The sequence below is a fragment of the Agelaius tricolor genome, unplaced genomic scaffold (genome assembly GCF_023055355.1).
Source record: "Agelaius tricolor isolate 1412-34295 unplaced genomic scaffold, bAgeTri1.0.p SCAF_1, whole genome shotgun sequence".
Classification (NCBI taxonomy): domain Eukaryota; kingdom Metazoa; phylum Chordata; class Aves; order Passeriformes; family Icteridae; genus Agelaius; species Agelaius tricolor.
Window position 1 is genome coordinate 93,276,831 of NW_027269261.1, and position 13,857 is coordinate 93,290,687.

The following is a 13,857-nucleotide window of genomic DNA, read 5'->3' on the forward strand; positions in this document are numbered from 1 at the left end:
AAAAGCCAGCAGGAGACGAAACACATGCCTCTTTCATTTGTAAAGGTGTTAAAGTGCTGTGTAAGATCCTTTTTCTACTTCACACTTAAACTTGCAGACCACTAGAAATATTTATAACCAATGAAAGCCACAGCATGTGCAGGGAATTTCTTTCCTATTTTTAAGTGTAACTGTCTAGAATATTTGAACATGATTTTGTGTCTCTCCCATTGTTCTCTAGTGAATAAACTGAGAGTGCTCAGCTGAAAGTCCTGGCCCTACACTGCTGAGTCTGCAATAAAAACCTCTTTGAATCAGGGGATAAGGAAAGCTACATTCTGCTGGAATTATCACAAGTTCTGAATGGCCTTGATAAACAGTACATAGGCAGAAGTGCTTCCCTTTTGACATACAAGAATGTCCTTGTTACAAAGTCTTGTACACAGTATTGTCAAGACCTGATTTTATTTGTAGGTTTCCAGATGATAACTTAATAGAGATATTATTGAAGGATAATGTTTGAAGGACTTCTGAGTACATGCATTTTGGTGCTCTCTCAGGCAGTCTGTCTGTAAATATTTAAAATTTTTAGAACCCACATTTAATCCTCTCAAAACTAGAAAGAGATAATATTTAGTTTAAGAAAAAGCAAGATATATATCTTCTGTAATATTTACTTTTCTGGAAAAGCTTCTTGACCTTTAACTTATGTCATCTTAGCTCTGCTTTCAGTGTGATCTTTTAGGTTTCAGCAACTGTTAGATATTTATGGACTGGTAGTGCCTGAAAACCTCAATCAGTCCCCTGTATATAAGGACACCACATACCTGCAGTGGGAAAACTTCTGAAGAGCATCTAGAAGACCTTGGACTCTAAAAGACCAGGTAATCAGGTTAAAAAAAATAAAAAATCAGTGTTTACTGTGGAACCAGAGGACAGACTGATGAAGTGAATTGCTTGAGATCAAATGAGAAAGCTGTGGGAGAATTTGGAATTTGTGAGTCCCTGACTACCAGCTCAATCACAGAATCGTCTTTTTTCTGATTAGAGACATTTCACAAATATGTTCAACCTGCAAATCTTGGACTTTTGGGGCTGAATCCAGGTGCAAGTTCCATGCTGGGGATGTACCACCTTGCTGGCAGTGGGAGTCTGTTGGTGCTGGTCTTATGAATACTCTGAAACCTCAGCTGTGAGACAGTGTCTTCAAAGGGAACAGCTATGCTGCTAGGCTGGCATTGCTTGGGTCTTCCAAAGAAGCCATTCCCTCAGCCCAATGCTGTCCTGCTCTAGAGAAGTGAGGCTCTTTGCAGATAAATAAATTCTCTTTCCCTGCTCCTGGACTATCCTAGTCCTCACTTGCCCAGTCCAGAGGTCCTCAGTCCTGTGGGGCATTGGTATACAGGTCATAGGGCTAGAAGTATGTAAGTGCCTGCCCTAGGCTGGATTAAATGTCTGATGTTACCCATCGAAGGAAAAATTACTTCTGCATATTTTCATATATTCTCTGGGGTAGTTCTTTGAACATTCCAGAGAACTGCTGTATGTTCACCTCAGTTTCTTACAGCTTTGTAGGTCCACATACTGGACATTTCCCAATGATTTTCTTTCACTGTTCAAGACATTCAACTCCTTCCTTGGTTGTTGTTCTGTACCTTCCTTTGACATTTGTGGGAAGGCTCTCTCCCTCTCCCTCCATAGCACAAGTTTTTACTGGTAGCTTTTTATGGATGCAATGATCATTTAACTGCTGTACCATGCTAGTGAACAAGAAAGCAATATTTAGGCATGAGTCCCACAGTCTGCAGCAATCAGTGCTCTCTTCATCAGCCAACCACAACTTCCCTTACTATTGCCCACCTGGGAGGGAGCCACAAAACCTCTGGGGAGGAGAGTCCTGCCGGCAGTGATGGGGGTACTCAGAGCTGGAGCCATCTTGCCCTGAGCACCCACCAGTGAAAGTGAATCAATTGCACATTCGTGTAAGTCAATAAATCGTGATGGGAAATAGATTGAAAAGATTCTTATTTTTCTTGTTTTTCAGTTTATGCTCTTCTGGTTACACTGCTGGAAAGCTTCAACAGCTTTTGATGACGAGAGAGCAAGAGGTTGCATGAAACTGCTGTTCTGCTCCGAGTTCCCTGCCCCTGAATGGACGATTATGGGAGAAACTATATGACAAAAGAGGAACCTTATAAGGAACCTTATAAGGAACCTTATCCCATCTGTATAGTTGAGGCTGAGCCCTGATTTAAAATTGGCTCTCAGCACAACTCAAGTCCAAAAATAGATGACGTATATTTATTCATCTTTAACTGAAATAAGCATGCCAAGACCAACTTTATTGTAAAAGCATAACAAAAAATGTATTCCATTTGTTGTGTGCCTTTGTCCTATCTATGGGCAATTGATTTCTGGTTTACAAAACCAAACTTAAACAAAAAAAAAAACAAAACCAAAAAGAGCCAGTATTAACACAATTGTCCTGATACAACATATTCACATAAAGGAATCTATTTAAGAGTGGTGTCAAATATCGAATATGCTGAAAACCTTTCTTCCTTGTGAGTTTTGTAGTAATTTGGTTTCAATAAAAATGGATTTACTTTGCTTCATTTACATTAAAACACCTTCTGGTGAAAAAATTCTTTTTTTTTTTTTTTCATCCCCACATTTTTCTCAGTTTGGGTAATGAAGCTTTCTGGAGAGAAGACTCAAAGTCTTCAATCTGAAAAATATACTGGTCCTATTGAAGTACGTAGTAAATCCCACCAATTCACCACTGTAGAGGCTGTAGATTCCAGCTGCAACTTCATTCCCATCTCACTTGAGGGAACACACGTGAAGTAGGCCAGCAGGATAGATGAAAAGAAAGGCAGCTTTTGTGCTCTGTGGTTTATTGGCTTCAGAGTTTTTCAGATTATATTTTAAGAAAAAAGATAATCTTTAGTTTCAAGGTGCTTTGATTGTTTACTTCTTAAACAAAGAAAGTTAAAATATTTCTGAAAGCTGTCTGAAAATGCTGAAGAAAAGAGGGAGGGAGGAAGACTATGGTTTATCTTAGAAAGGCACTTCAGGTTTTAGCATATACCCCAATCTATAAGGCAAAACCAAGCTTCTAGCATTTGTGTTTGAGCACCTTGCTGCTTCTGAATCATGGTACTCTGGATATTATAATCAACCCTGTGAAGCTCAACTTCACACTCCTTTTTGAGCTCATAAAATCAGTTCTCATGAATACTAGAAAGCAGAACACTGTTGAACACTGAGATTAAAAACTACTATTGAAGGATTTGAAGGCATTTGAAATTTGTGTCATGCTTTATAAAATATGTAAAACATACCAAAACAAACAACTCTCTTACCAAGCCTGTTCTGTTTCTTCTAAGCAAAGCATATATTTTTAATATAGATTTAAATATTGAGTGTCCTCACAGTTATGGCTTCCATCTGGGTTAATTTATTCTGTTACAGTATGAAGGTATGCATGATAAATTATGCATTTGTTTCCAGACATGAGAATTTCTCCCCTTTGGAATTACACGAACGCAAAGGTGGATTCTGCCTCTCTCCAGGGCTACAGTGTGCTCTGCAGTCTGTGCACCGCAGTGGCAGAGAGCTGAGACGCCCCACACTCACATGTATTTGTCACTGTGACCTCATCTGACCCTGTTTTTAGGGCAGTTAGAAACTATGCTTCTTTCTGTTAATGCAGCTCAGTCCATGCAGAGAGGAATTTGGCCAGCCATGGCAGTACCACAGATGTAAATAATTCTCATGTTTTCCCGTGACAAATTTGTTCACTGCATTTTTGGACTGGATTCCACTCAGGGAGAGCCATGTTGGCTCTTTAAAAGCTGTTGGACACAAAGTAACACACAATATCTTTTTTTTTTTTTTTTTCTGATTGTTTGTGCCGCTTTCCTCTAATGGTATTTCTGCTAGCAGTTCTGCCTGTAGAGGTTTTGAGGCAGCTATCTTGTAATCTAATTCATGTCAATTAGTTGTCAGTTCAGACAAAAGCCTTCTTATTCAGTCTGTGTAACTAGTTCCCAATAAATCTTTCTTGTGCTCTATCAGCACATATGGTACCTTTTTTTTTCAGTCCTCCTTTTGTAGCTTTTATCAACAGCTCTAGTCAAGAGACCAAAACCTCTTTCCCACTCTAGCTTTATTTTGTTCACACCTATGAAGTAGTGTAATAAAGTGGAAATGAGTGAGGTTGAGTAATTACACACATCTCTCTTTTAACTAATATTTAAGGAAGGTTTTATATGTATGAACATAAACCACTTAACTCTTTATTCGGGAAAATGGATCAATGGGAAGATAACATGTTCCTACATGGAATAATTTCTTAGAGCTGAGTTTGCCTCATTAAGTAATGGTGTTTGTCTTGCCTGGGGACTGTCTCATGAGTGTGTCTAAAGGTTTACTATTTGGGAAGGCACAGGGTGCCCAGATTTTAACTTAGTTGGTGGCCTTGGTCATTGCTGTGATTAACAGCGTACTAACAGAAACAGGGAGCAGGATGACCTAAGTGAAAGAGGTTTAAAATGAAGCTTCAATAGAGAGAAGTATGAGGAAGTAAAGTTCAGCAAACAAGCGAGTGTTATGGGAGAAACACTCAAGGCAATTCAGGCACAAAAACTTTGAAGAGTTTATATGAGTTAGGGTAGAACCACAAACCACCAAAAGATAGTATTGCAACCTCACTGTCAGTTTTGCCTTATTTTGCATATGTGGGGTCTGTTCCCAGATGGGAACTTTGAGCCTGTATAGTTTTGGTCAAGTTCCAGCCCCTACTTGAAAGAAATATGTCTCCAGTAGTGAAAACCAGAGAGCAGCCAACATGAAGGATGCTCCTTCCTGAACTCAAGAAGCAAGTGGGAAATATGCAGGGAAAACACCCTGGAAACAAATGAGTTTTATTGCATTTAGGCCTCTAGAAATAAGGAAGAAAAATGGTACTAGATGGCAGAGACAGAAGCTATGGTGTCAGAATGGAGGCAGGCAGAGAGGTCTTTCCCAGCTGGTAGCCAATACTGCCACAAATCCTCATTGCATGGAGAGTTGAATCTTAAGGTAGAGGCCTCAGGATTGCATTCTTGAAAGGCTGGGAGTTTAATGGCCAGTGCATGTCAGACAGGAACCAAAGGAATTGGAAATAGTTGCCTTCTCCTCCTGAGAGGAAAGAATAATCTGCAACCAGCCTCAGCATTTCACACAAAGTGTGGTCATGCCAGAGCCCCATGTGAGACACTGAAGAACAGTTGCCAAAAGACAGCAGCTCCTTTGGTTTCACTTTGCATTGGTGATTCCTGTGAACTGTAACAAATCTGAGAGAGGGTCTGGGGATGATCTGAAAGAGATGATTTGTGTCTTCCCATCTGAATATAAAAATCAGATATGGATCAATATATCTTGAAGGTGAAGAGTAACTTAAATAATATAAAGACATTGTTGCTGTGCTGTTATTGAGATGTCCTCAGTGTGGAATGATGTTTAACATGGATGTGGAATGCAGATAAAATCAATTTAACTAATACTGTGTGAGTGGCTAACTCATGAGAAAGCTTTAGATTCGGACTGATGCATGTTGACATAGCAGGAAAGACAGAAGTGTTGGCAGGGTTAACACGATCTAAAAGGTGCTGTAGCAAAGAAAATAAACTGTTCTGTATGCCCTCTAAGGGCAGGACAACTACTAATAGTTACTTATTTAGCTAAATTTTCAACAGCTGAATCAACTGTGTAACCTGATAGTCTGAAGACAGCAAACATTTCTTATGTTTAAAACTTCCCCTTGATTTACAGGAGAGCTTTCTAATAGAAATAATCACATCAAACTCAATCTAGACATCATATAACAGTTAAGTCCACGGAAATGTGAAGTAACCCTTCAATCTAATCTATTTCCATTCTGAGTAGCCTTGAAGATTCAATTTATTTTTCTCAGTTCTGCCATGTGCAAAATAATTCTAATATTTCTCTACCTCAAAATTAAAGTTGTGAGTAATTGGCATCTATTCAGTCTCCTCAATAAAACATACCCTGTGCACAGATTAGCTGGCATAATCATAGTTTTCCTGCAGTTGGAATAAATGGACAACTTGTGCCTATTTTTATTGATGGGAAATTTGTATAACTGTTGATAGCAATTTCGTTAACAAGTTTCAAAACAAAGGGGTGCTTCTGGGCAGGTTATATAAACAAAGTGAACTGCCTCACGTTATCTGCCTGCTGTGGAATCATGTAGAACAGTGGATTTACAGAAATCACCTCTGTCATACCCAGCTTGCCTCCTCCCACTGTTCAGATGTACCTGTTTTAGTTAAGATGGCTGCACATCAAGGAAATTTCAGACACTTAAGATTCAATGCTGTATGGGGAGAATCTTCAGCAAAATTTATAGTTCCTATGTAGAAAATGTTTCCATGACATCTCTGTAGACTTTGGGAAAGTTTAGGGGGGCACAGAGATTGCAATCTGGCAAGAGCTGCTGTTTGAGCACTCTTCAGAATGATGCCAGCTGGAGGAAAATGAGGGAAAAGGGTGGTTTGAATACTGATAGGAGAGGACTTAAGTAGAGGCCACAGCTTCTTTATCAATTCTCAGACAAAGAGCATGTATTTATGTACAGAACCTTTAGTTCAGCTTGAACTTGACTCCTTGCTGTGACATTGGAGGAGAGAATCTGAAGTGCTGGTTTTAGATCTTGAACAAGGATTCTCAATTTCCAAGGCTGAATTTCTTAGTTTTGGGCTTACATAACATGGAAGTTTTGTTCTCCAAACCTTTTCAGGTTTCACTGGTGTCCTTATAAACCAAGCAGGCATCGTTTTATGTAACACATACAGCTATTGAATCAGAGAGGCAATGTATCAGTCTTATAAAATGGACCACATATTGAAAAAAGGATTTAAGGTAGTTTGCAGAAGTGGATCAGTATTTGTGGAACCTAAATTGAAACAAAAACTAAAAATCTGCCTGTTGTGTTGCTGGAACCAACTTATGCTCTCATAAGTTGGTTCCAGCAACACAACTACAATTTTTGTCTTTTGTGTGTAGAACACAGCTTTCACAGAATATTCTCTGCTCAAGGACACCCACAAGGATCATCAAGTCCAAATTTTACATGAATGGCCCATACAGAGATTGAACCCATGACCTTGGTTTTGTTAAAACCATGCTCTAACCAACTCAGCTAAGCTCAGGGGAAGTTCATAAGGAAACAGCGGCTGCTTGAAATAATAACCTCACTGGTGTTAATAAGGTTTCTTCGCTTTGGTCTGAGAGTCAGTAAATTTAGATATGCTAGTTTTTGGTATATTTTTCTCTCCAGTTCTCTTCAATTCATTCTGTTTGGAATGAGTCCCCTGGTTATTTCATTAAAATAAGTAATCAGAAGTTGGTTGTGCCATTTAAACACACCATGTCTGACTCCGATCATGTAATATACACTAAGCACCAATAAGTCAATTGAAACAGATAAAGTATGCTAGCAGTAGTGCAAATAAGATCAAACTGCATTTTATAAATTTGTTTTATAAGAATACAGAAGACTAAGAAGTTTGAAATACATTATTGTTCTCTGCAACTTACTCCTCTAGAGATCCTCAAAGATCTCTCAGGTAAAAAATTAAAAAAGTCAATGGCTACTTCCTTAAAACTTCTGTGGCCAGAACTACTGAGGAATCAATTATGTATAAATGCAAGTATAAATTCAAATTATGAAAATCAGTGTGATTTAACTGAATTTGTAGTTTTAAGAGTAAAAGGATTGTTTAATATCCTTTTTGAAGAAGAGATTTTATTCTGGCCCATGCACGTCTTATCTCATCCCATCCTACTTTAATACCAAGCTCATTGAGATGCACCAATCACAAAGTACCTCTCAAATTTGTACCTGAACGACACAGTGATTCCACTCTACTGCACTCTGATTGTATTCTTTATATGGTGCTCTAACTGAACTGAAATGATTAAGGCTGGATTTGAGATATGTCCCTTAATGCTGGTTGTGTCAGTCTCAGAAGCAAATGAAGATGACCTTTCAAGGTCAAGTACCTTGAGGATACATGTACCTCTTCTCCTCATCTTTAGCTATAAAACCAGTCTTCTGTAGCAGAACAAGTGGGATGAGTGGAAAACAGTGAAGGGTATTTTTAAAAATATTTTTAAGTTTTCTACATATCTCTGAAAAAACCAGTACCTTTATTTCAACATTTTTTCACCTCTTTCAACTAGTATTTTAATTAGAAAAAAAAAAAAAAAGAAAAGAAAAAAGTCAAAATCATTTAACTTTTCCCCTAGTAAGTTAGAATACTTACCTCCAAAGACAAAATGCTCAAATGTCTGAATGGTACTAAGTGCAGCTTTTATAAGACATTCACAGAAAATTTAAAATTTGAATTAAACAGATTACTACTTGAACTGTTTAATATGAAAGGAGTAAGCTGTCTAGCTACAAACCACATGTTTTTATTCTGGTACTTCTCATTGGCCATCTGTTCTTTGTTGTCTGTCCCAGTTCCACCATCTGTCCCAAAAAATTCACTCAACATGATGACTTCACCTACAAAACTGCAAGAAGGCAATAGCTCTGTCAGTCAAAGCTAGTAAACAACCATCATTTCCTTTGCACTTCTTTTTCTCTTCAGTGCTGGAAATAAGGAATGCAGATTATTGCCCCAGATTTTGGTTCCAATTGTGTCTTTTTTTTAAACTCGTCTTACATTTTCACATGGTGGTAGGAGGAGAAAAAAGGAAGAGAGTGACAAAATCAGCTGATGGAATTGATACAGTGGGCAGCATTTCTTTACAGAGAACTTCTGCAACTTGCAGAGAAAAAATATTTTTGATCAGTCAAGGGAAAAACTTCTAACTTCCTTAGTTTGTTTGTTTCTTTTTTGTGTTGAGTTCGGAACAAAATGCAGATTTTTTTTTCATAAATTTTAGACAGCTTATATTATATGAGATGACTCTTGTTCTTAAAATCTGTTTAAAAAGTCTAAGTATTCCTCCTTTAGGCTTTGCACATGGCAAAACACAATAGAGGTGCTCCACACCTGAAATTCTCTATTCTTCCCACATGTAGAACTAGTTCATCTTCTTTCTTGTTAGGCTGAATCAATTCAACATTCAGCTGGCACATGTCTGCAGGCCAAGGGACATCTTGATTGTGACAGGGCTGCAGACAGGTGATGGGGTCCTGACCCCAGGTGAAGATAACTGCAAGGGATGTGAGAATTTATTGGACAAGACATAGCTGGAATTTCTGGATCTGACTGGTAACAAAGCATGTAACAATGCATGAATCTGACAAAGGTTAGAGATAGCACTGTGAAGGCAGGTTGGATTTTACAGATGTTTAAGGGAGAGCTGCTTCTAAGAAATGTCTACATAATTGGAGGGAAATGGGTGACCTTTTGGGCACAACTTGTGCAAAGCTAGCACTGTCTGGGTGACCATATCAGAAACATCTTAGGAAGCCAGGAATGCCTAGATAGTGGTATCAAACCCTCCAAATTTGGCTACAGATGCAGCAGAACTGGGTCTAAGGCAGAAGAAATAATTGTGGTTATTTAGTTGTGAAAGGTAACAGATGACAAAAGGAGGACAAGAAGAGAGAGGTCAAGACACAGGAAAAGATATGCAAAGGTATGTAAGTGGTGTCATTGGGGCTGCCCAGGGCTTCCTCAGGACAACAAATCAAACTTGTTTCTGACCCCATTTCATGTCTAACCTGCTTCTTTTGTCAGGAGGACTGAGTACACAAGTACGCAAGGACCAGTACGCGCTCCAGGAATGACAGCATGGATGTCCTTCTAATGTCCTAGAAGACTGTACAAATCCTTGCACCCTTGCTATTTAAAGTGTTTGTGGGTGAAGAACATGAATATCAGTGAGAAATACCTATAGGTTAACTTTAGTGTCCTGATGAGGTCTTAAAAGGGCAGACATCTCCTGTTTGACTGCTGAAAACAAAGATATTTCATGCTTTCCTGTCAGAAAGATGTTAAGATAGTAGAGAGGTACTCAGTTTCTGACTACTGTGAGAGGAGGAGCCTGGTGCCTCAGATGGTTACCCACAGAGGGCTGTTCATGTCAGAATATCTCTAGGGCTGGCCATCAGAAACAGCTGGAACATCACACCTAGCAGGGCGTAGGTGTTTGAGGTCAGCAGCTCATTAGACATTTCTGTGCACTTGGAAACCAGACGCCGCAGTCCCTCGTTTGAGGGTAAATGCCTTACTGAGCAGAGATCTCCTATTTCATGAAGGTAATAGCACCACCCATAGTCAGGCAGTCACTCTGAAAAGGAAGAATATGGGTCCCCTGACCTCTTCAGGCTGAAACATTGATATCCCACCTCCCGGAGTGAACGGAAAAGTCCTGACTTAGCAGATGAAACGTGAGGGTTCTCAGGAAGATGATGGAGTTCTCAGTTCAGCTGAAGCATTTCACATAAGATAACTCTCAGAGAGAAAACTGCAAGGTCCATACGTGAGCTCTCAGCAGCTGCTTGGCTGGAAGAATAGCACTTTCTGTATGATCCAGGGCTGTCTGGGTGAATGACGCATTCTCCCAGGAGGTCTAAAGGATTATGGTACTTTGGGGATCTGGCAGATCAGCCTGATCACCCTCTGGCTGAGGCTGAGCCCATCTGCTCTCGCACAGATGTTGATGGGTGACTCATGCCCAGCGGCAGAAGTCAGGAAGTCAGATGGATTTTGTTTAGTTGCCTTTCTACTTTAGTCCAGGTGGTTTGTAAGCATCCTTATTTGGTGAGATTAGGGTGATACCCCTGGGTGGATGAATCAGAATTGATTTTGTGTTGGTGCTGCCTCATTCACAAGCTTAGTTGTGTGCCATGCTTAGCATGTTTTTTTTAATAGGTCTGTCACTTTGTCTTACTACAACTATAGAAAGTTCATTATCTCACAGGTATCACACTGTGTGGAGGAGAAAAAGAAAAAAAAAAAAGAAAGAGCTATACAGGCTATATTACAGAGGCTAGATATACTGCATATAACTTCGTGTTTCAGAGACCTTCACTCAAAAGTTACTAAAAAAGACATAAATGCTCCCAAAAGAAAACCTCAGAGATTTATTCTTAAAGTACATTTTCTGAAAATTATACAAAAGGCAACAGTTGCCCCCAGCAAAACAAGATACTATTTTTCATTTTGCTTCCATGGGGGAATGGGACAAGTATCTTCTTTTTCCTTGTTTATATGCAATTTTTACTGATTTTGTATCTCATCCCTATCTTGTGTGGTAGAATAAATAAATTGCCCAGTAAATCTTCTCTTTCAGAGATACTTGTGATGAGTTATGATACTTCTGATCATAGATACTTATCATTGTTCACTTTTTTATTGTCTAGGGCTTTGCTATAAAATCACAAACTTGTGGGTTAGCACTTTTCAAAATAGGAATAAATATTTCCATTTGTTCTTGTTTTTGCATTCTTTTTCTCTCTACTTTTGTAAGACATATCAATTTAGGAACTCAAATTTAGCATCTTTAACCTCTTTTAAGAAGCACTGAAATCTGGAGATGTGAAATCTAATTGTAGTTGTTGGTTAGAAAGTCTACACACAGTGTGTGCCCGTTTAGGGCAAGTTTTCTCCCCTCATATGACACTTCTTCCACCATTGTGAACCATGTCAGCCAGTAGAAAAGTAGAAGCACTCACATTTCTATTCATATTGAGACTACACTGTTTCTCTGAAAATATACTTATCTTTAAAATCCAGCACTACAGCAGGACTTGCAACAAAAAAACCCTTGCCTTGTAAGTCAATGTCTTCTCCTTTCCTACACAAATACTAAATAACCTCTGTTTTTTCTACTAGCAATTTATGTGTGTTTGCTCCCTTTTTATCTGCACAAAAACCCCATTTCTTTTATGATTTTAGTTACTCATCTTTATGGTAATTAGAGACGCAACCAAATAAGTGTTTAAAATAACTAAATAATGTTCAAAAAATTTAAATTTTTTTCACATAAGCGTAGTTAGAACTCCAGAAAATGTCATACATTTTTCCTATAAGAAGGTTCAGCACCATTTTTTATTTTTTATGGGTTTTTGGGTGGTTTTTGTGTATTTTTTTAATTTTTAAATTTCATTTACAAGAAATTCTTTTGCTCATACTTCTATTCTTCAGTAATAAGAATTTAGTTTTCTTAAACAAACCAAGCTTACAGTCCAGCCAGAATTTTACATGCAAATATGACATTAAAATTTAATTTTGTGTGTGTGTTTATAAATGTTAAATTAGCTGAGAAATATGTCAAACAGCTGAAAGACAATGAACTTAGCTTCAGAGAGTTCATTAGACATTCCATAACATTTGGAATGAAATTAATAAAACTCAGTCAGTACACTTCCATTTGCTGGATTTCCATTCTTCCCATTTGCTTACACAGCACAGAAGAGAGGGGAAACAAGTGAGCCTGCCAAGATCGTGATAGGAAATGTCACTGCACAACTCAGAACTGAAAGTTTTCTCTTTGGGTGAACTGCTGATTGTTAAAGTACTTACAGATCTTCTGGTCAAAAGTGCTAAATACAGGGTAAGATAATTTTTAAGTATTCAAAACCCTTCTGGTTTAGTGGTATGAGGCAATCAGTAAAAAAGGTCTTTTCTAGAACCGTGTACAGACCTACCAAAATTGCTTTTAAATGGACAAAGTGCATTTGCCCTAAATGTAGTATATGGTTTCAAGCAACTCTTCTGTAACTAGGACTGTCTGTGTCAGATGTGTGACAGAAAGCTGGATACCTAAATTAGGCTTACTGGGACCATGTCTCACTAGGTACAGGAATAGTTTTATGTACACATGTTGACCATGCTTCTGTTCAGACTGGTTTTGGTAGGATGACACTGTAGTCTCCTGGGTTGCTTGCAAGCCTCAGGAGGCATGGAGAAGCTGCAAGGGATCTGACAGACTGGATGGATGCACAACAGTACAGAGGTGGCAGGTTTGTAAAAAGAAAGGCAGCAGAAGGGAAAATTTTCCAGAGCTTATTGTCTCCTTTTTAGTCTGAGTACAGGCAGCTCATTGGGCAGTGTGGGAAAGGAGAGATGCCTTAGCCTTAGCCTTGGCTTTAGCCTTAGCCTTTGCCCAGAGTCTGGAAATGCTCTGGACATGCTGGTCATTCTCTTTTTCTCCTTGAGCTGGGATACTATATTTTGCTGTAGTGAGAAGAAAAAAGAGTGACTGAATTTTACATCTGAGTTGAGAAATTAAAAAAAGTTAAATTCAAAGGGGAAAGAATTTCCTTATTGGAAAGTGAAATGTCTCTTTTGATGGTGTATAGAAATGGGATGGATTTTGCTGCTGTTAGTGGTCTCAGATGTAGATGTCTGTGATCATTCCATGGTCAATCAACTGTGATGTCTCTCCAGAAACCAATTAATTTTATTTTAGACTTGTATTTTCAAAGGGGATAAATTGTATTGTGATGTATTTATCCCCTTGTGATGATTATGGAAGGAACCCAGAGCAGTAACTTATCCAAATGCTTTCCTTTTGGATAGCAAACATTTATAGAGGTGAATTCAGCCCTTGATGAGGAAATGAGGCAAGCAGATGTACATGACAAATCTCTTGGAGGCTCCATCAATTTTCAGACTTAATTTTGAAGCACTTCTCGTGGCTGCAAAGTTGTTTTATAAAGGAAGTATGCTTTCTTTTCTGCTTAAATATAGAAACTGGGTCACCTTTTAGGTCCATAGAGCAGGAAGAATCTGTCTTTCGATGCTAAAATAGAAAAAAGAAAAAAAAAAACCAAACCCACAAAAAAACCCTAAAGAAGATAAAAATACTTCTATTTTCCATATCTGCTGATCAAAACTTAGATAT

The 13,857-nt window shown here is 38.5% G+C and overlaps 1 long non-coding RNA gene across 1 annotated transcript; it reads left to right on the forward strand.

Moving 5' to 3' along the window:
• Nucleotides 1-574: 574 nt before the first annotated feature.
• LOC139592520 (uncharacterized) lies at nt 575-2,441 on the forward strand. Its single transcript, XR_011680040.1, has 2 exons — nt 575-863; nt 2,024-2,441. It is a non-coding gene; the product is annotated as an uncharacterized lncRNA (long non-coding RNA).
• Nucleotides 2,442-13,857: the final 11,416 nt, after the last annotated feature.